Here is a 24,173-nt window from a genome sequence, read left to right as displayed (position 1 = left end):
AGACCTTTTTCTATCTTTTTTTTACTGCCTAGTGTCAGAGTTCTGTCACTTCTGTCTAGTTTATATCTTGGTTTGGTGACAGAGCTCTGACACTCCCGGTTGGTCATGTGCTTGTGTTATTGTCCTGTTTGTTGTGAGCACATGGCTTGTCATGTGTTTCCTTGTGCCATGTGCTCTCCTGTGATTGTCTAGCCCCTCCCAACTTGTTATCTGATTATTGATTCATTTGCCCCACCTGCCTTCCCTCATTACCCCCTTTTGTTTGCAGTCCTGTGCTGGTTTGTCATCTATGTATCCTCGTGTTCCTGTTTCCTGCCATCTGTTGTATCTTGAGGCCTGTCCTGTTTTCCCCCACGGGGAGTTTTTGTTTGTATTTTGTTTCATTTTTATTATTATTCCTGCACATATCTTCATTCCTGCACTTGAATCCTCGCTTCAATATTTCACCATTCCGTGACAGCCGGGGCAGGCACAGTGACGAGTGTGTTTCCTCAGGACACCTATTTTTAGTGACATCTTTCAGGTAGAGGGGACATTTTTTTACGAGCCATCCCGCCAAAAAACAAAAAAACATTAACATTAGAAGCCTAAAATTTTAATTTTATAATATTTTAATGGAGCCACACTCGTAAAGACACCCTTGAACATAGGGAACTAATTACTTTAGGGCTATGGCTTAGTTCTTCATGATAAGGATGAGTTTGTATTCTTAAACTTGCCTTAAAAGACCTCAATGCTGGATATCTCAAAATGTGTCCTGTGATAATAAAGATATCATTAAGCCAGTATTAAACAGTCGTTATATTTTTCCCAGAGTCAGTCATCACATTTCACTCTCTTGTAAAGATACTAATAAAAATGACAAGATCAGTTGATGGACTTTGGATTTATCTTTCATTATATAGTAATATTATCTGAGCTATGGGCTTTCCTAAAATCTAATTTATGAGATTAAGACGGTTGTCTCTGTTATAGCAGATGATGGCTTCGTAATAAAGCTGGAGACAGTTTTCTTCTATTAAAGAATAATTATTTGCTATTATTTTATAACAAGCAAGGGATAAAAAAACACTGCATTTCTGTAGAGTTTTTAATAAATCAAAATCCATATTGTCAAAACTGACAAATAACTGAAATTGGGTGTCTTACACTATAGATTCCGTGACGGATGAGTTTGGATCAATTATGCTCAGATTCTGAGAATAGAGAGTGTGAAAACAGGTTTTTTTAAACCTTTTAAGAGATATTAATCTAAAAATAAAAGTTCTGTCATCTTTTACACACTCCAGACCTACAGTATATGACTTTCTTTTTTTCTGCTAAACACAAAATAAGATATGCTGGGAACATTGGAGCCTTTTGACTTGTACACAAAAAAATGTACACTAGTGGATATATATGAAGACCTCAAATGCAAAAGCCTCTAAAAGCCACCGATGTCAAAAATGAGACAATAATATTGAGTGAATGCTCTCCGCACATAGTATACGTTCATCAAATACTTTCGCTTCAAACTCACTAAATCCCAGCCTCAGCCCATTCAAAAATGTCGGTACTTAGGTAGAAACCTATATAGGAGCCTGATAAAAATGTTAATATTATAGAAAAACGCTCTGAAACCTTTCACACTCTAATTTCATGGAATGCACTAAATAACAAAGCATGATCACATTGCAGGACCTTGTATATCATAATATATGGAGTTCATAGAGTTCCTGATATGAGCGGTGACTGTAGTATCAGACTCTCTCTCTCTCTCTCTCTCTCTCTCTCTCTCTCTCTCTCTCTCTCTCTCTCTCTCTCTTCCTCTTCCTCTTCCTCTTCTCAGCAGGTTGAGAACCATGCCCTGTCTGTCTTTTCTGCCCCAGCCAGACAGAGAAGAAGGGGGTGACCAATTCCCCCATTTGGGCATTACATCATTGCTTTCGCTGCTGCAGTGCCTCCCAATGAAAGAGTCTGTGTGCCTGCCAAGTAAACAATTCTGTCTCTTCACATGCTTCCATACTGCACTGAGAAGAGTTTAAATACATCACAACTGACATATGGCATGTCACGGCAACATAAAAAGCATGAACCCATCAGTTATAATTTGGCATCTTTCAGAACAGAAGCTCTTTTAATATTTTCTTTACGTAATGAGCATGTTTAAAGGGAAAGTTCACCCTGAAACTAAACTTCTGTCATCATTTACTCACCCTCATTTCATTCCAAACCTGTATGGATTTCATTCTTTGATTGAACAAAATTATAAATGTCACCTTTTGCATTCATTAAGAAAGAAATTGACACAAGTTTGGAACAACAAGAGGGTGAATAAATTATTGGAGAATTTTTGGATTAGGAACATTCATCTGAAATGTTTCTTTAAGAAAAGTAAAATTGCAAACAAGGATGCACAAACATTTCCATTAAAAATGAAAATACTCCCAGTACTCCCAATACTCATGAAAACAGTTAAAGGGGTGGTTGATTATTTCAACACCCATATTACACTAGTATGTCCACTGGCACAGAGCAGAGCGAATGTTTTCAATTAATTCCACAGGAAATTGAGGTCGCACCACGTTGCGCGTGAGCATGAAGCTAAACTTCTATATGAACTGAAAACGCTCGGTATGCTCCCCGCTAGACCCGTGGAAATGCACCATACAGATTCTGGGAGTGTGCTATATGGTTTTGCGTCCTTTCAATTGAAATTAAACTGCCCCTCGACGCGTCATATGTGTGAATCGTTGAATTTTGGTTTGAAATAAAAAAGTTGTAATAATAACGTCCTGGTTGCGTATGCAACCCACCGTTCCCTGAAGGAGGGAACGGAGGACGTAGTCGACGCTAGGGAGCCTATCATCTTCGATTACTATTGAACGAGCCAATTGAATTTGGCGTGCGTGATTTGCATCACACACTCCGCCCCGCGGCGCGGGTATAAATACGGAAGTGGATGCACGCACTAGTTGCTTTTCGCTGAGGAGCCGAGAGTAACCCGGGGTCAGCGGTGGTCCAGCGGTAGTGGCAAGGGGACTACGTCCTCCGTTCCCTCCTTCAGGGAATGGTGGGTTGCATACGCAACCAGGACGTTCCCTTTCAGTCGATAACGTCAGACGTAGTCGACGGTCGACTGAATTGGGATCACCCTTTGAACACGCCACTAACGCTGCCACCTTCCAGTGCCTAAACCAAAGCCTCCTGATGCCCCCGCAAATTTAAGGCGGGGAAGGACAGGGCTTAGGCCAGGGAAGTCACTGCTGTTCCTACAGGACCACTGGGAAAGCGTTCCCCGTACATTGGAAGGAAGGGACGCTGCGGAAGCTACATCCAACCCAGAGCGATGTAACGTGGAGAATACACATATGAACTGGGCGGAAAACCGGGCAGTCTAACATATGGAATGTCACTGGGGTGGCTCCAGCCTAAGACGGGGGAGACACACCGGACAGTGACGGCAGAGAGACTCTGCCGAGGGAAGACACGGGCTCGCCGCAGGGAGCCGTATCGTGGAAGAATACACATATGAGGTCGCCGTAGGAACCGCAACATATGGACCCAGCCTAACACAGGTCCCACACTGCTTACGAGTGGTAGGCCTAACACCAGACGTTCCGCACGTCCGACGTCGGAGGGGTGTGGAGGAACTCAACAGGGTTCAATTTTAAGGGAACTCAACTGGAGTAGAAAGGCGCACGTATCCAGTCCATAGGAGGGGAATGGCGCAGCAAGCCGACACTTGAACCGGGCTCACGGTGAAACTGGCTTCATGAGAAGGGAGCCCACGGGAAGCAGCGGTTCAACTATGTGTCGTCCAGCCCCCAACTCTAGAATCTGTTTAGCAAAGCATATCGTCAACGCCCAGGCGGAGCACTTTACACTCATCATAGAGGAGCTCAACACCTAAGTGGACATGTTGCATCTCGGATTTTTACCGAAATGAAAACAAGCACTAAGTGCAACTTTGCATGGAAACAGCCTTCCCTCTCTGCTGAATTCCAACAGATATTTGTAGAGCTGGTCTGAGGTCTATGGCTTGCGTTCTGTATACGTCCAAGCGAACGGACAGAGAAGCCAGGGCTGGATCTGCCTCCTCCAGGGCAGCGCTTGCAGGCTCACCACCTGCTCCTATTACGGGAGAGGTAGGAACCTTGGGCACAATCCGAGCCGGGGTCTCAGCTTGTGAGAGTTAGCCGGCCCAGACTCCAGGCACAATACGTTGACCGAAAGCGAGCAAGTCCCTACCCTCTAGTAGAGACCACGCGAGCAGGAGAACTGATATAACAGAATTTTTAACTCAATGCCTGCAGTGGCTCAGGGGCGGTCTCTACGGTGCAGTCGCACAAGGACAAGGCCCAAGAGAATAAAGAGGGACGCAAGGATTTACAAGACCTTGCTCCTCAGGAACCTGACGATCAGAACGTGCTTCTGCACACTTCTGCAACACGATGAGCGCCGTTTAAACACCGAGGCAACATCATTTTGAGGGTGAAGGAAAACAGCCTACTCCAACCCATTTTGCAGGAAAGAGAGCACTGAATTGATCGAAAGCTTTCAGGATCTCCTCTGGAGAGAAGACGCACTCAACGACTAGGTTCCACTTCTAAAGGCGTAACCACGCTACCCATTTCTAGGGGGTGTTCGCAGAAGTGATGGTAACTATCACATGCCCTGTGATAGCCACCTGAACCTCCGCGTTCAGATGTAAGACCGCCCGGAATCTCCGGGAGAAGAACGCGGGTGCCCTCGTGCCCCGTCCCTGAAAGAGTTTTCAGGGGAAGTCAGGAAGGCTGTCGATGGGAACCAGGTCTAGTTGGGCCAATAAGGGGCAACTATGAAGACCTGTTCCTCCTGACTTAGCACGTAGGTGCAAGCGACGGGCGCAAAAAGACAGGAGCGTTGCTCAACACAACATGTGAAGATCACTGGGCTTCAGGAGCATCTTCTGCTCAGCACTTGAGTGTGACAAGTTCACTGAGCTTCAGGAGCATTCCTGCTCAACACCTGAGTGTGATAAACTCACTGAGCTTCAGGCGCATTTCTGCTCAACACTTGAGTGCGAAGAACTTCACTGAGCACCAGGCGCATTTCTGCTCAGCACTGCGTGTGACGAATTCACTGAGCTACAGGAGCATTTCTGCTCAACACCTGAGTGTGATGAAGTCACTGAGCTACAGGAGCATTGCTGCTCAACACCTGAGTGCGATGAACTTCACTGAGTTTCAGGAGCAGTTCTGCTCAACATGAAGTGTGATGATTTCACTGACTTGAGCAGGCGCAAGGCGACCCTGAGTCGCAGTCACTTTTAGAAGGCTCACTGGGGTTAAACGCATTCCTGCGGGCCCCTGGGGCAGCTGAGACCCAGTGTTTGTCCAAGGGTAGTCCACTCGGTTTACGCAAACACTGGTGGAAAGATGAAACCGGGGGGGCATTTTTTTACTGAGCAGCCCCGGAATGGTCATGACCCAGCTGGACCCAGGGGATGGAGTCTCCAATTGCCCTGGCTATAACTGTCGTGAGGCTCGATGGCGGCACGATTGAATAAAGTGGGAGGAGTGGAACAAAGCGTCCTCAGAAGCTTCTTACTCCAAGGAGGAGGTGACGGGTGAGTTGTGACAATGTCTAACAACTCGAGGCACGAATGCCCGTGTAGACGGGGGTCGCCCAGGCCCCCGTTAAAACACGCCCTTTGTACATGGCCCCTCTGTTGAAGAGGGTTTGGCAGCAGACCGGGATGAACTATAGTCACACAGGGTGAGCTGCTCTGCCACGGTCACCTCGGGACTCGATCATGAAGCTAGCGCTGAAGCGGTCACATATGGAGGAAGCCCAAGGCTGCGACTACCATATACCCCAGGAGCCTCTGAAAGTTCTTTCAGTGGGACCCTTTCTCACTTCAACACCAGCTGAACACATTCTCATTGGAGAGACGTCTTAGACCGAGTCCCTCTCCAAAAGGAAAAAGAGATACTCAGCCCGTGGGCGAGATTACTCTCTTCCAGTTGACCTGAAGACCCAACGGGCTCTGGAGCACTTGAGGGAAGGACACTGTACTGATACTCCACCCTTAGACGCAACACACAGGATGGCCTGCGGTGCGGAAGGTAGAGATCAGAGACACATGTCTTTCAGGTCGGAGCTGCAGACCAATCTTGGGCCAAGATGGTCACGACTCACCACCTAGTAGCACGAAGAACGAGTTTGCAACTGGCCTTCGTACCGGCTGGAGGAGCGGCTATATCAAATCCTTCGCCAGCAGGATAAGATAAGCACGCACAAGTCAGGAGCACTGCTCCACACTCGGTGTGATGAACATCACTGAATTTTCAGGAGCATGTCTGCTCAACACCTAATGTGATGATTATCACTGACTTGAGCGGGGTAGCCGAGCCTGAGGTGGGGCAGCAAAGTAGAGATAGTGGTGTTAGTGTGCAGTGCAACACTTACCTGTCTCCACTAGCGGCAGGGGGACGTGAGAAGGCGGATGACCGGGTCCTCGAACGCCCCAAGCTGCCTGCTGGCGACCAAGGGAAGCTGGGGGATGTAAGACTATTACAGGGTCACACCCGCCAGACTGGTCCACTTGGGACTCAGGAATAGAAAATTTGCTCCTTTTCTGAATATGTGGGTACCGCTGACCCCGTTTTTATAGGGGCTAGCGGCGGAACAGAAACACACATAACAAAAAACTCCAGTCGGCCCTCCAACCAGCCAGAGGGAGTGGATCGGCAACCACTCCACGAGCAACTCCTCCATCCCTGAGAGCCCGTCCAGGTTCAGCGTTTTCTTTTGCGCTGATGCTTACCACCTGGCTTGGCAGCGCCTGGAGCAGGCTGGGCGCCCCTTCCGCGGCCGGCTCCATGCCGGAACCTGGGTGAAGGCTGCTGCGATGGTCCGGCGGGAGCTGAGGCGGCTGCAGGCAGACGCCCTCGGCGATGAACAGGCGGAGGATCTGACCTCGGCGGGCGGGTGAAGGCAGCAGCGTCCCTCCGAGGCAGGATGTGCCGGATGGCCTCCGTCTGTTTCTGAGCTGTAGAGAACTGTTGGGCAAAGTTCTCCACAGCGTCGCCGAATAACCCAACCTGGGAAATGGGAGAGTCCAGGAACCGAACCTTGTCCGCTTCTCTCATATCGGCCAGGTTGAGCCAGAGATGGCGCTCCTGGACCACAAGTGTGGACATCGCCGAACCAACCGCGCGAGCTGCAACCTTCGCCGCCCGGAGGGCGAGGTCAGTTGCAGTGCGGAGCTCACCTATGAGCTCACGGTCCGAACTACCCTCGTGCATGTTCATGAGTGCCTGGGCCTGGTGGACCTGGAGCAACGCCATGGCATGCAAGGAGGAAGCGGCTTGCCCACAAGCTTTGTAAGCCTTGCCCGTAAGAGCGGACAAGAACTTACAAGCTTTAGAGGGGTGACGAGGATCACCTCTCCAGGAAGCGGCCGCCGTTGGGCATAACTGCATCGCAACGGCCCGCTCCACCGGAGGGATAGCCTCGTAGCCCTTCACCGCTCCCCCATCAAGGGTAGTGAGGGGGGAGGAGCTACTCAGGCGGTTTCTGGCAGAGAAAGGTGCCATCCATGCCCTCGTAAGCTCTTCATGCACTTCAGGAAAGAAAGGAAACGGGGCGGCGGACTGAGAACCAGTACGGCCCGCCCCGATATGCCAATCATCCAACCGAGACGGCTCGGGACACGGTGGAGGGTTCCACATGAGCCCTACCGCCTCTGCGGCCTTTTTCAGCATAGCTGACATTTCTGGATCTGGCTCGGGCAACACTGGTCTCCCGGAGGGAGGCAGTGCAGCCGAGTCGTCATCTCCAGAGTTCAGCTCCCCCTCCGATGCTGCGATTGACATCGTATCCCCTGGAGGGGCCCCAAATGACACGGCTGGCCTGTCCATTACAGAGGGACCAGCGGGATCAATGGGGAGCTCCACCGGTTGCGGTGTGAAAGAGGAGTGAGGGACCCACGGGATCTGGCCGGGCGGATTACCCCTAACTGTGATCCTCAGATCACCCAGCTTGGACGGCACCCCAGTCTTTCTCTGGGAAGGTAACCCAGAGGAAGAACAAGGGCGGGGCCCAGAGGTGGGGACTGCACCAACGCTTTTGACGAAGGCGAGTCTAGATCTCAACACCGAGATGGTCATGTTCCCGCAGTGAGAACATGACTCATCCACGAAAGCTGCCTCGGCATGCTGTAAGCCCAAACATGCGACACAACTTTCGTGACCGTCAGAGGGGGATAGTTCCAGACCGCACCCAGAAACGCACAGATGGAATGGCATCTTGAAAAAGACGCACTCACACCCGTGTTGCTCTTTTAGGAAATGGGACCGTCACCAGTGCCGGAGCACACAGGGAATGACCGCGGCAAACACTGAATAGTCTTTCAACCAACAGTGAAGCACTCACTTCTCGCCCTCTAACCAACCGTCAACACACAAACAAACAATAGAAATTTGATGCTGTTAAAACAGCAGTTGAGAGCTGAGAAGCTCGCGATCACCGCTGCACCACGCTGTAGAACACCAACACTGGAGAGGTCTTCCCGTAAGAACACCGACACACTCTATCGTTGAATACAACAGCACTCTTCAGAGACATCAACGGCTCCAAAGCGAAAGGCAACTAGTGCGTGCATCCACTTCCGTATTTATACCCGCACCGCGGGGCGGAGTGTGTGATGCAAATCACGCACGCCAAATTCCATTGGCTCGTTCAATAGTAATCGAAGATGATAGGCTCCCTAGCGTGATCCAAATTCAGTCGACCGTCGACTACGTCTGACGTTATCGACTGAAAGGGAACAATAGTAATAGTAATAATAATAATAATAACTGAATGTATTATTATGGGGCGGCACTCTAGGTCTCAGTGCCCAGAGGCACCAAAGAGTCTTAATCCACCACTGTGTGTCTCTATATCTAAGCGCTCTGCGCACCAAGGTTTTTTTATTCAAACACTTTCAGTTACTAATATCACTGATTAAATAATTGGTCATATATATTTTTGCCATTAAAAATCATTGGTATAAGTACGTGCTATGCATTCACATAAACCTAGCCATATATTCGATTAATGTTAATCGAATGAACTGTGCATTATTTTTTAATATACAGTACATATTGTGCATATATAACCATAATTGCTTTTTCTTATATTTGAGACCAGGCTGTGCGTCAATGCAGCAGTCGGCGTCAGTGAGGACAGCAGTTGGTTCCTGCATCAAGCTTTCTGCCATTACAGCACTGCAGGAGAGGGATAGACAGTAGACAAAATGCTGTTCTTGTCCATCAATGGCCTTCTGGCATGATGCATGAAGACTACAGTCACCTGTATCGTGACCTTATTCAGCACAGACACAGCGGTGTGTTGAGGGACAGAGATAAATGGATGGATGAGAAAAGGTCATGTCGTATATGGCACATGATTTCTGTCATGACCACAACAGGTGTGGGGGAGAGAAGAATTGGGAAAGGAGTGGGCGATGGCGTTTAACAACCATATAAACCAAGAATTCCTTTGTCAACTTCCTTTCCTCAACAATTCAGCGATGAAACTGTCTCTAGTGAGATTCTGTGATCAGCCAGCCCTACAGTATGTGTACTGCAACCCATACTGCTTGGTGGCATGACAGCATTTAATGTGCAATGGCAGAAAAAGCACAATAAATGCAGTCAATACAACGTACGCGCTATACTAGTCTAGAAATATTTAAATGTCAGTCTATTTCTCACATAAAGCTAAATTGTTATTTACTGATAATCTTCCCCTCTGCTACAGCACGAGAACAGCTCTGAAATTAAAGTATTATTGGCATCCAACTTGAGGAATGGTTTGAAAGCTGTTCTTGAAATAGAATATTATCAGTTACAGTATCGAAAAAGCTACATGGAAAATTATAATTGACCGAATCCCCTAAGCAAAAAAAAAAAAAAAAACACAGCCCTATATAGATTTTAATACAATTCAATACAAATGTATATGTAAACTAAAAATTAAAGTAAATAGTTAGAACAGACTGTGAGACTGCACTAGTGAGCCGTGACAGGTTGTCAGCTGTCCTGTGGAAAATTAACAAATTCCAAAAAATAAATAAAAATAAATGCTACAAATAAATATATCGTCGGTCGTCGCTGTGGGCGGAAACCTCGTATCTCTATATTTTTGTCATTTTTGTTATATCATTTTTAAATATGAATGCTGTTGGTCATCCTTTAAGTCTGTATGTTGGTTTTACAAATATTTAACCAATTTAAAGCATTTTAAAAAGGTTGTTAAAGGCAAAACCTTGTAACCTTTTAATCCTTTGGATCCTTAAACTATCGGTCAAACTTCATAACTCTATCGCCTCTATCGTGAATGAAGTTCCGCACATAGTTGAGACCATCTCTGCTTGTTTGCAATGGCAAAGGTAAATAAAGAACTGATGTTTGAGTAAGTACAGTATTTTCATTACTCAATAAAAACTATGTCTATAAAGGCTTGTGTTTTTTTGTATTTAAAGAGAGTCTTAGTCGGATATTTGCCATCTAGATGAAGCAAATATACTGTTTTAAATATATGCATGATATAAAAGCACTTCTTTTATATCATGAGATTTTGACGAAATCAATAGCAAGAAAATTCAGTATATATATAATATATAATTATATATATAATATAATATAATATATATATATATATATATATATATTTGTGTGTGTGTGCGTGTGTTTGCATACACACAAACATATATAATCAGTTATAATATAAATGTACACACATTTATATTATAAAAAATAAATATTTTTTATTGAATTTTCAGTTAGAAGTGTAGAATATATTGATATATCACAGTATAATTAATTGTATATCATGGTAACTGTATAATACTATAAAATACAATTTCTCATACTGTGATATAGTATTTAAGTTACTACATCACCCACCCCTGGGGACCCACACCATCATTAAATCACTGCCACCATCACTGTTATGTATCTGGACAGTCTATGGTGATGCTAATGGAAGGTGTCTAGACAGGCACCGTCACGTCACCCGGACTCCAATAAGCATGTTATCCCGACCGGCAAGCACACAGACACAAAATTACATGACAACACATAATGCACATCTGCTTCAATGTGTCCAGCATGCTAGTTAACAGGTACACTGATTCTCAAAAACAGCAGAAAAATGCACAGGCGATACATCATCAAAGAAATGTTAATTCACAAAATAATGAAAGATGCTGACAAAAGCTGAAAAAAAGAGGGACATGTAAAGACATAGAGGGGTGTGAAAATATCGGTACTGCCCGTATCAGCCTGTCAGATTCTCACTCACCTTATGTGCCAGAGCGTTACACACAATGACGCAGCATCTCTGCAGCACAGCGAGCAGGGAGGACGAGAACAGGAGGGAGACTGAAAGAAAAGCGAGAAAAAAGGGATAAAAAGCCTACCTGATGAGTTCTGCGTGTAGAATCCTGTTTCTTAGCGCGTAGCACAGAGGAAAACAGAGAATCTCAGATGGACCTGGAGAGAGAGAGACAAAGGAGAAAGAAATGTGGCAGGTGAGCTCAAGGTGTCCGCAGAGTTCCCTTATATCAGTCACATGACCTGGGCAGCTACAATACACGTTCCTAGTCAATGGCCAGAGACACATGTGTGAGTTTAGCCAGCGCCGTTCATACTGCCACCTTCCAGCAAGTGGGAGAGTGGTATGAGCGAGGGGTAGGGCGCTGTGTATGTGTATGTGTATGTGTGTGTGTGTGTGTGGGGGGGTGTGTGTGTGTGTGTGTGTGTGTGTGTGTGTGTGTGTGTGTGACTGAGATGGTAATATAATTAACAGCCTGATACACTGTAAGCAAGAGCAGAAGTAAAAAAAAATAATGAATCCGTGATTGAGCAGAATGTTCTAGAACGAGCTCAGATGGTCTGAGGCTACATAAAAGGAGTGCAGATGAAAAGAATGACATTGCATAAAAGGAAAAAATCTATCTACAATGCAGTATCTCTATATTGTAACAGTTATAGATAATGAACTTCCCCAAACACTCCTACCGAACATTTTTCTGGGCCCTCAATCTGATATTGTTCAGTCAAACATGTAGCCCCGCCCCAAACTCACGCATCTGGTGACGAAGTTAGCTTCAAACCCAAAATTCATGTCAGTCCACTTGGCGGCCATCTTGGAAACACTGGGAAGATGTACTCCTATGTACTGGAATGGCCTAAAGATCTCTTTAGTTTTTGTAGTGGTTAACATGGTATTTTTTACAAATACCACATTGTAAAAAATTATTTTTGAAAGTTGTAAATAATAAGACAAATCATATTTGAGCATGTTTTACATGAAAATACTACTTCAGTCTTTCTACTTTAAAAATTTCACATTTTTAACGTTTTACTTGCCAATTCTCTGTAATTAATTGTTAAATTCACAAGCAATATCAGAGTGAATATTGTTTCAATTTTCAGAACACTGACTCAAAATCCCTTTAAGACAAGTCATTTCACTCGGCGGCCATCTTTGAAACTATGACTTATCAATTGGCGATTTGCTCTTTTCTTTAGAAAGTGGGACTTATTCCACCACATTGCGCGTTGTACTTTCTCCCATTCATAGTTATTCGCCTTTGACTGACTGTGCAAGAACTATTGCAAATTTCCATTAGGGGAAGAACAAACTTAAAACCTTCAGAACTGTACTTGAATCGATACGAGCCTGATTACAGTAATAAAATATCTGTTAAGGAGTTCCAACTCAGTCCTACTGTAAGAATATTTATGACAGCATGTGCTAAACCAATTTCTTAAACTATCAATGTTAGTTTAACAAAGCAGTGAAATCTAACCTAATATAATTTTCATCATCACTTCTCAGTTTGTTTGTTTTTTCAGAATGGATCTCTTCCCCCAATTGGCCACAACTGTCACAGACCATATGAAATACCAGAGCACTGCAGACAGGAAACTTTGATTGGCAATCTGACAGTAACTAGTGTTCATATGGCCTCAATAAAGACTCCCTCCCAACTGACTCATCCCAATGCAATAAGTCCTCCAAGCAGCTCTCTGCCCTACTGGAGGTGAATGAGGGCTTTATTGGAGCAACTTTACACTGGACCGACCAAGAACAAGTCCTATACTGGATTAGAATGATCACTGATTTAAAGACAGCTTTTTATTTAGTTGGATGGTATAATAATGCCTTTATTTATATGAGATATGGAGTATAAATCCAAGTAATATGGACTATTTTCGTGGCATACTGACATTTTTTTTTTTGGTAACACTTTATTTCGATAGTCCACTTTAGACATTCTACTAACTATAAGTAACTTTGCAGCTACATGTCAACTAACTGTCATTAGAGTATTTGTAGACTGTCTGCTTACTATCTGCTAACACTTTTTTTGTTGGTCCCCCAACAGATATTCTACTGACTATAAGTAACTTGGCAACTACAAGTCAACTTATTCTCCTAACCCGAACCCTAACACCTAACCCTAACCTAACAGTCTACTGACAGTCTACTACACTCTACTAATACTCTAATGAGAGTTAGTTGACATATAGTTGAAAAGTTACTTATAGTTAGTAGAATGTCAAAAGTAGACTATCGAAATAAAGTGTAACCTTTTTTTTCTTGACAGCCATGGTCACTATGAACTGTGTTTGTATGGAAAATAGTAGAATCATAAACATTAAAAAAGTGTTCCAGAAAAAAACTACAGCATACCGATCAGTGTTTTTTTTGTATTATTTATACACTATTATAGTTTTTTATTAATATTGAAAATTTGCTTTTATTTTTTATATTTTCAGTTTAATTTCAGTTTTAGTACTTTTAGTAGTTTTCACTCGGTTTTTCCTCTAGTATGAATATTTTATTTTTAGCTTTATTTCAATTACCAAAAATATTTTAATAGTTTTACTTTTTGTTAACAATAACAACACTTGAGAAAATAATGACAACATTTTCATTTTCGGTTGAGTTATTCCTTGAAAAAATTGGCTTCTTATCATTCTCCTCAGACCATGCTCTTTCTTTCTTTCTTTCTCTCTCTCTCTCTCTCTCTCTCTCTCTCTCTCTCTCTCTCTCTCTCTCTCTCTCTCTCTCTCTCTCTCTCTCTCTCTCTCTCTCTCTCTCTCTCTCTCTCTCTCTCTTTCAATTTGCTGATGTTTTGCTGACCGTCATCATTAGGGCAGGAAAAAGATTTGTCTTAATTCATTTCCCCCGTTTGGCATTCCATGCTCTCTCACATCATCATCATCATCATCATCATTATGAAGGCACTGCAGACAGGCAGAGGTGCACAATACAAGCCTGGAGAACCCGCTTACCCTCCTAAAAACCCCACCCCAAACCTCACTATGGATGATTATCCCCAGACTGCTGAATGAATCTTCTTTCATGCTTATAGCTTCCAAGGCTCTGAGGTCCGCTTATTTTCATGCACTTTCTTGGTAACATGGGCGTCTGCCTTCCTGAAATAGCGAGTCTGATGGGTTTAGCCGTGTGTGGTGTGCCAGCGCCACATGGAGTAGGACGAGGGTGGGCACTGGTAATTTCAAAACACATATGTCTGGGCAATGCAAAGCAAGCATGTGCACTCTAGAGTCTAGACTGTCTTGTTTGCTGATTTGGTGCTGATTTTTAGCAGGGGATATTTGTAGTTCACTTCACTTGACAAAATCCATTCACTTGGAATGCCCTGCAATATTATCAAAGACAGAGTGTGATGACATTATGTACTCGGGTAAATAAACCTTAAAAAATAATGAAATTCATAAAAATAAGTAATAATAAAATAATAAATGAATAGTATTTAAAATCCTTGTGAATTTACATTTTAGTCATGTCTAAAAAACAAAGCCTCTACCATAAAAAGTTAAAATTGATAATTTGCAACAAAGACCTATAAGAAACAGTGCATTCATTTACAATGCCTTGCAACATCAACAAACTCAGACAATACTTGTCATAAAATAGTCAATAATTGAGTCTCACAAATTGAGTTTGATGAGATAAGATATTTGAGTAAATAAAACCAGTAAATAAATAAATAAATAAATAAATATTATCACATAAATAAATATTAATTAAATACATACATAAATATTATTTGAATAAATAAATGTTATTTAAATACAGAAATACCAACGTAAATACATAATGTATAAATATATATTTAAATCAGTATTATTTGAATAAATAAACATGAAATAAACAAATAAATAAATAGCTCAAGTGTTAATTGACTGCCTTGGATGACATTGTAGGGTTTTCTAAGCAAACAAATTATATTAAAAATACATTATATAAAATCATATTAAAAGGACTTGTAAATATAAAACTTCTCTATGAAAGTGCCAACTGTCCAGTAATAATCAAACATGAAGTGTTGAACATCAAGTAGGGCTGCTCAATTATGGAAATAATCAATCACGATTATTTTGGCCAGTATTGAAATCACGATTATGTAACACGATTATTTCTCTTGACTTTGGGAATGTGTTGCATTTATTAAAAAGACACCTTTCAACAATTCTTTAAAAAAAAATCGAAATTTTAACATTTATTGTACTTTAACTATTAAAATATATAATATAACAGATAATACTTCAATAAGTTTTTTTAATAATTCCCGCAGGTCCACCAATTACAATCCGGGAGATTCCCCCGCAAACCCTGATTTACATTAGCATGTAGATTTTATGAGTAGCCTAAATGAATACACACAGATTATAAAATAAAATCAATCATTTTAAAACTTTCTCCAAGACGCAATTTCACAAACCGCGTGAGTGTTCAGCGGTGCTGCGTTTTCTCTCTCTCTGTCTCTCAAAATGGGTTGGAGAAGGCAAGCGTCAAAACTAGATTCTCGGGTTTAGGAGTCGGGACATGACGGAATTGTCACTTGCACAATCGGGCCAGCATTGTATCATAACTACAGTTAATCATTTTCACTTCTTTTTAAGTCTTATCAGTTTACACATTCAAGCTAAGAGAGTTTATGGCTTCGGGAGGGGCGGATGTGCCCTTGCGCGTGTCATTCAGAACTCAAGACAAAATAAGAGTGTTCTTGCAAAACAGAACATGGCAAAATAATCGTTTTTACTCTATTGTACTATTTTGGTGATCGTTGGGGGAGCCAAAATCGAAATCGAAATTCAATTAATTGCACAGCCCTCGAAATTCAATTAATTGCACATCAAGCCACATTTCCCTTGGACTATCTCAGTCATTAAACAACAAATTTATCTCCTCCCAAGTAGGATCTAGTCATAATCTTCCCAATCACAGTGTCCCCACAGCAGATGCTCATGTATACAGACTGAACCATGCCTCTGCTATGGTGGATCAATCCTAATTAGCCTGATGGCTATTTGAGCCCACACTTACTCCAGACTGCATCGAGGCGGACTAGCTGCCCTAAGGTTAGGCCTCCTGTGGGGTGAGTATGAGGGGGAGAGACATCCACTAATCTAGCAAACCAGCAAACAGCAGCTGCACCCTGGATCTAATCCCCCCCCCCCCCCACCCCCACCCCAAATCCACAGCCTCAAGCAGTCTAAAAACAAGAAAACTGTCAGGCATCCCACCTGAGACCTGTACATGTCAGACTTATTCATTATATCACACACTTCTGCTCACAAAGCTGGTTTATTTGTCATCGAGTGTCGATTTAGGCCTCTCCTCTACCTCTCCTGTGAGAAACCATGTTGTCTTTGATGCCATTGTCTCTTACTGTGAGACAGCTGAAGGTAGAAAAAAATTTCCCTGTTTGTTGTTCAAATGTTAAAGCAAAAATTACAAATGCTTTTTCGGGAGTCAGAGCATGTTGTGCTTTCATGTACTGTATATCAGTCTGTTTAATCCAGGTTTGGGTGTCTCTTAACTGCATGCACTTTGTAGAACTGTGCATAGACCTTTAAACATGAATACTGATTTATCTCATGAATACAGGCTACGTGACATTTTATCTGAAATTCTTAAAGACATTTCCAGAAAACATCTGGCATTCCAAGCTATAACATAATAAAAACCCAACATCTAAAATTCGTTCTGCACAATTCCGTCAATTTTCACCAAATATCAGCGCATTAGGGGTGAAAAATTCACTTGTTTTCCTGATGTACTGATTACAAATCCTGCATATGCATATGCATCTATCTTGAAACATGGCTTTTTGAATCTGTTGCGGTCAAGAATTGAATTAAAATGCTAAAAATCAAATTAATACATGCGCAAATTACTGGAGACTAGTTTAGCATTGTACATGCTTTCATAGCATTTTTAATATTGTAATATTTGGATTTTTTTTACTGACTAAGGGTTCCCACGGTCATGGAATACCTGAATAGAAATCAAATTTCATTATTGGGCCCACCCATTCAACTTTGTCCTAGACTCTGCGTTTTCAATCAACGATCATGAGTAAAGTGACTTGCGAATACCTTGGCCTCTATAGACTTTAGGACTAAATGACACAGCGGTTGTATTCACACTCTAATTAAGCCTTTTGCCAAGAAATTCCCCCAAGTTTCCCCCCAAGCATATCTACATCTACATTCAGTCTCCACACATACCACCGTAATTGGTCTCGGGCAAGTGTGGATGGATGAAGAGAGAAAAAGCAAGAGAAAGGCTGAGGGGTTTCACCACTGAAGCTCTTGAGAGTAGAGCTGAAAAAAAAAACAAGGCCTTAATTAACATAACAGGGCTTTCATCTTGGCCAGGCCTTTAATCAATACATGCAGGTCAACCACACACAATCACATAATAACTGCACAGGCACAAAGCAAACACTCTGGCTGGCTAAAAGTCGAGAGCTTGAATGGTTCAAACACAGCGATTCACAAAGACCGAAACAAACAACGTCATTCAGACAATGTCACAAACTTGGATCGATTTTGAGATTTAACCATTATAATATCACAATATGAAATAACAATGTTTAATATTTTTGTTATAAAATAAAGTTAATGTAGTGCGATCACTAGGGATCCTACTTTTTGGTCCACCTTATCAACTGGGATTAGCACTTTTCTAATGCATTAACCATCCAATATAATCCCTGTGAAGTATGGGACAGATCCGATCCACGATGTGCCTGAACTGGACACTAATTCTCTGAAGCTCTTACATGTAGAAGCACTGACAACAACATTGACCTTAATCTCTTAAAAGGGTGTGAAAGAATCACCTTTCACACCCACTAACCACAGGTCACACTGCGTTACAGATACACCTGCCTTGTATGGTTTCTTTTGACTAATTGGTTTACAGCAGGAGGCACTATGACAAAGTGTGCACTTCAGAGCAAGTTTGTGAAAACACAGATTTACAACCGCAAAAATAGTTTTTCACAAGTAATGACCCATTGTGACACTCTACAGTGTGAAATCACACAAGCGACACTCACAATTAATCCACAACAAGACTCTTGAGCAAGACAAACTCTAAGATTACTCTGGAGCGACTGATGAAGTATACTGTCAATTGTTTTAGACAAAAGCAGATTCTGTAAAGCAGAAAAGCAGAAAGAATATCAGTCAGCTGAATCACAGCCAAGTTGACATGTGGACCAAAAGCACTACGAGTGTGATATTGTTTTTACAACACTACCAAAAACAAGAAGTTAATATTGAGTAACTTACATTTTAGACACAATATTGTTTTGTCTGTTTAAGAAAATAGTTTCAAAGTGATAGTTACAAGTCTTAAAATAGTTCCAAGTTTTGGTGTTTTAAACTAATCGTTTAAGTGAATGAACTATCGAGTCACACAAAAAGACTTTTTTTCGCTCCTGAATGACTGATTTTCAATGAAAATAGTAAAAAATGATGCAATGACCCATGAATCATTTCGTTCCTGAATTAATTCATTGACTCACTCATTAAGACATAACGATGTAACTTTCAAGAAAACTGAACAATCCACAAGACTGACAGCCTGAAAACATTTTAATTATTTATTAAATAAATAAACAAATAACCAAAAAAAATAAATCAGTTACAAAAATATATACAGCAAGTTATGCAAGTAAAGTAATTATACCTCACTTTTTTGATAAACATTATGGTGAAAAAAACTGCACCTAGGCCGCTGGGACAGCTTACGATTTAACCCAGAGTAAGAGGGACAGTAAATATTTCATGACTTCTGCCAACTGAAGAGCACTGAACATTATATTGACTGGTGAAGTAACCACTGACTGCAAACACAGCCACGCTATAACTAAAGCATTTATAAGCACTTGTCAAACAAGTGATTCTCGGCAGGGTTATATCTCGACTCTATTAAGAGGGATAACAAGATTACACACAGAGTAGTGGCTATACGGCTAATGTAGCGCAGCTCTGCGATACCTCTCCCTCCCTCTTAAAAACATTCTTCTATTCCCATAAGACTACTGGATGTTCCCTTGCTGTTAGGCATTTCAACTGGAAAACAATCATGTTGTCCGTGCACAGCTGCTAAGTGAGATGGAAGAGAGTGTTTTTTGAAACTGCCATATTTATGACAAAATCAGTCTTGTCAAGCTCATACTTGTCTTGTAGTTTAGTGTCTGGAAAGAAAAAAGGTCTCAATTTAGAAATGTAGTGTCAAAGGCACTTGAAAACTCAAGCTAGCTCAAGGATAGAGCTCACAGTGCCCAAATCCGATGTTATCCATGCCATTTCAAATCACAGAAATTGAAAAATGGGCCAAACATTATGGATTCCAACTGAAATCCTTGGAAAGATTATATGATTTAATTGGGGGTGGGGGGGGTGGGGCTGTCTTAAAAGGCATATCTAAAGGCAAACAAATTAGCCTGTCACAGACAGACAGACAGATTGATAGACATGACTGAACGAAGGATAGAACGAATGACAGATAGACAACGATATATGAATAGATCGACTGCCTCACAGACATAAAGACAGACAGACAGGTAGACCTATAGTTGAATAGTTTAAACCTATCTAGCTATGTAATGAACCTATGTGAATGTCCCATTATAGAGGGATCCTGCAGGTTCCAGTTTGGCAGCTTCTTGTTAGGAACCTTCAGTGAGTTTGTCTCTAACTGAGAGCCTCCGGGATAGCAGATGGTCAACGGTACTGCCGTCAGAAGTTATCAGCAGGTATTAGATGTCTCTTAACATCAAGACTTAAGCTTGATGTGATCAGTTAGAGATGTCCACTCTAGTTAAACAGACTCCTAATTCAGAGTCACTCTAATTAACAAGGCTGTTGTTCTCAGCTACCCACTTTTGTCTATTACAGGGGTTTGAAAAAAAGTAAATTAAGGAATAACAACAACTGACAATAAATTATGCTATTCCTAAAGCATATTTAAACTCAGCTTACACCAAGACTGTACAAAAAACATATAAAGACATTTCTGCCTTTATATTTAAAGTAACCATTCTAATTGTCACTTTAAATTCCAAGGAGGTATAGTTGCAGGTCTGTGGCATAAAAAAGGAAAGATGTGTATCACAAATTCAAAAAAGAGTTAGTTGTGAAACAGAAGGAGTACAGCAGAACCACTGTACAATGATGACAGAGAGATTTGGGATCTACATCTCATTGCCTGGTGTCCTGCAGGAAAATAAATCCAAGGAGCCAAAGGATGATGTCAGACCACATGGCAGAAATAATAGAGAAAATATCATACAACCACAGCTCTGTGGCAGCTATATAACATCCAGAAGGCCCACAAGCATTTCCACAACATGCTATTATTCATTTGTGAGACTCTTAACGGCAGTTATTAATTATAAAATAACTCTTAACAGCTCACTTTACTTTTAACGCTGATTTATTTGTAAAGCCTTTGTGGCACCATATCACACATCTAAGACTTACTAAATCACAGTATGCTTACTGTTAATTGGACTAAATTAGTTGCAGGTTAATGTGTGCATTTTTCAGTATAACCTGTCCATTTGGAAATGGATTCCAGCCTCATGCATATTCTTTTAAATTCCATTTCTGGACAGGAGATCAATCTTAGTGATGCAACATTTCTGTCTGGCAGAAGAAAGGATCGTCCATAGAGAATTGTTCTGCATATGAATCCATTGCACTGCTATTAATATAGAACACAATAAAATCTTCATCACTGCATGACAAGTGCCAAAACGACCAAATGTAAATAAATAAATTCACTTTTCAAATGGACAAATCAACAGACATACTTAATTATAGTTCTAAAATATAGTAAAATGTAACAGTGAATTAATATTTAATAAATCACTTATTAAATTGACAAATAAACAGACCTATTCAAAACTCATTTAGTTCTTTATTTAATTAAAAATGCAGTTAAATGTACCAGTAAAATAATAAATTATTAAATCTCTTTTTGAACTGACAAATAAACAGACATTTAAAACTGTTTATTTAATTCATGTTTAAAATGCAGTTAAATGTAGCAGTAAAATAACACATTATTAAACAACATTTCAAACTGACAAATAAAGACATGATCAACACGGTTTAATTTAATTGATGTTTAAAATACTAGTTAAATGTAACAAAATAGTTAAATGCAAATGCTTTTCTTTGGGGGCAAAACCAACTGTCAACACTTCCCTATCATTGGTAGTCACCATTGTGTCACTGATCTTTTGCTTGAAGTAATATTACTAAAATTTTAAAATTGAGCATACTTCCTGATGCTTTGTCTCTACAAATCACTTTCAGAGTAAACACTCCTTAAAATGATTAATTAACCCCATGGAAGAGACGAGTTAAGTGCCTTGCTCTACAAATGTGACACTTTAAGGATCTCCCGTAGCATGATTTGAACCTACGAACTTTTGATCACCAGCTCAGTTTGTTAACCACTAGAATACATGAGCAAAAAAATGCCTCAGAAGCAAATTTACAAATACACTGCAATTTGAGTGAGATACACAGAGTCACTCTCACATGTGAGAGCAAACAGAGCCAAAAACTACTGGTGGAGACCTGGCAGGTCAAAGGTCAACAGTCTTCAGCTATAAACCTGTCAGCTCAGCACAAGCACATATAAATATGATCTTACACTTTTCTATTAGAAAGAGATAGAGAAGGAAGAGAAGATCTCGCTAGAGTAATTTAGTCTGCTTATGCCAAGGCTTCAAAAGAAGCTCCAAGTTCCTATTTCCTGTCTTTATCTCTCTCTCTCTCTCTCTCTCTCTCTCTCTCTCTCTCTCTCTCTCTCTCTCTCTCTCTCTCTCTCTCTCTCTCTCTCTCTCTCTCTCTCTCTCTCTCTCTCTCTCTCTCTCTCTCTCTCTCTCTCACACACACACACACACACACACACACAAACTTTCGCTCCATCTCAGACTTTTATTCTCTGTCTCCGTTCTGATTGTTGAAAAGAGCACAGGAAATTCCTCTCAAATGAAATACTCATCCCATGGGCAGAATCAGTGCAGAGACGTATACATACTGTATGAGGGTGGGAGACTGCAGAGAGGGGCAATTTTTGAAAGAGAGGAAGGGAAACTTTTACTTGCACTGATATACAGTAGCGAGACTTTCTCTTTTAGTTGTCCTCTTTCATAGATAGCTGTTTTCTTCTTGCTATGTAAATTTGTTTAAATTCTTAATATTTTAATACTTTTATTTAATAAGTGAATTGCGCTTCTTCTCTCACGAGAAATTAATCTCAGTTTCACTCTTTCTCAACGTGTGATTGGCTGTTCGATACTGATGTCACACCAAAACTCCTAAACTCAGGATCAAATGAGTTGACAGAGAAAGTTGATGATCAGTATCATGGTACCAACAAAGCCTGGTTGGATTGGTTTGGTTTTGTCAACTCAAAACTAATCCTGTAACCCTGAGTTTGTTCAACTACCATCATGGTACAGGCCCCTGGTCTCTCAGTAAGTTACAACTTAGCCTAGTTTTGACTTAAATGGGGACTAAAGATACAACTTACGCACTACTAAATATTTTTGCATTGCACCATTAAACTTAGTTGAAGCTTAACTCTAGGTATACACTAAATATTTACGGAAGCCTCCGATCAGGAGTAGCGGTTGGACTAAAATAGCAGGCAGACTGAACTGCATCAATAAACTCTTCTTTTACCTGACAGACTTCAATTATTTAGACATATGATAATGCTGACATTTAAACTCGCTTACATTTTAAAAGAGAGAGCATTATGTGAATAGATTACTTTGTTAGCGGCTCATCAACACGAACCTGTCCTACAGCGCCGCTGTGTGCATCTGTCCCATCAGTCTGTGTTGTGCATGTCACATAAAATCAGTCATAATCAATGTTATTTCTTATGTTTTTTTTGTATCATTACTTATTTATCCTTATTAATTCATTTAAAATACAGTTTCTGAATGTAAGTTACATATAAAAACACTTATGTTATTCATGATTAAGTGTCGTATTTAATGAAAACATATTTTTACTGTTAAGTGGGGCAAAAGAAGTTAGAATGAAGGATAAACTGAAATTCATAGCGTTTAAACAACTTCTGCTCACGTTTTTGAAGGCTGCTATTGGATCATCGAGCCTAAACGTCATATTATGTGACTACGCATTACTTTACGGAGAGCTTACGACCTACTAGCTAGTAGCTATGTTCTGCCTTACGAACAAATGGTGCAGTGGAATAAAGTACAGAGTTAGTTACAAACTATCTAGTATTTACTAATCCTCTAGTGTGGACTTTATGTTCCAATTTAAGAAAGAACTTACGAACGGCTGGTGCAACCCTACCCAGCTAACTAGCTTCGAAGCTATGTTTTTCATCAGGGAGGTTTTCTCCTGAGGCCATTAGTTGCTTGCAAGGCGTTCGAGCAGAATGGAAAAAGTGGCAAGCCCTGTTATGGCCTGTGTGGCCAGTGCAGCGCTCACCCTGCCCACATCACTGAACTCCTGGGTGCGGCCGGTAGCACTGCCTAGTTGGCCCGACCTGCAACTGCACACAACAACTAACATAACATATTCCCTTTGATTAGCTCCACAAAGAGATCCCACTTGTACACCCACACAATAACTGCAATTTAACACCCAAAAGCCCCATTTTGGCTTTAAGAGCTGTTCAAAGAACTAAAATGAGACTTTAGCTGTTCCAAAACCTAGTGAACAGCCTTACTGTCTACTGGGTAGCTATCTTAACTTACATCTTAACTAAAAAAGGAAACTCATGAGTGACTTATTTAAAACACTTTATATGTACTG

General features: G+C 41.4%; 1 protein-coding gene across 20 annotated transcripts in view; it reads right to left on the bottom strand.

Moving 5' to 3' along the window:
• map2 (microtubule-associated protein 2) overlaps positions 1–24,173 on the bottom strand; it is a 135,780-nt gene that overhangs the window by 82,719 nt on the left and 28,888 nt on the right. For 14 of the 20 annotated variants that reach the window (XM_077216076.1, XM_077216080.1, XM_077216082.1 and 11 more), the window contains exon 2: positions 11,435–11,507. The gene's annotated coding sequence lies outside the window, so the exon portion shown is untranslated. Of the gene's footprint in view, positions 1–11,434; positions 11,734–24,173 lie in introns of those variants that run through there. The other 6 variants (XM_077216087.1, XM_077216090.1, XM_077216093.1 and 3 more) reach the window with 4 other exon arrangements.

The sequence above is a fragment of the Siphateles boraxobius genome, unplaced genomic scaffold (assembly GCF_051911475.1).
Source record: "Siphateles boraxobius isolate OS27281-9 unplaced genomic scaffold, OSU_SipBor_1 7, whole genome shotgun sequence".
NCBI classification, from domain to species: Eukaryota; Metazoa; Chordata; class Actinopteri; order Cypriniformes; family Leuciscidae; genus Siphateles; species Siphateles boraxobius.
Note: the sequence above shows the minus strand (reverse complement) of the source record. Positions and strands in the feature narration are given on the sequence as shown.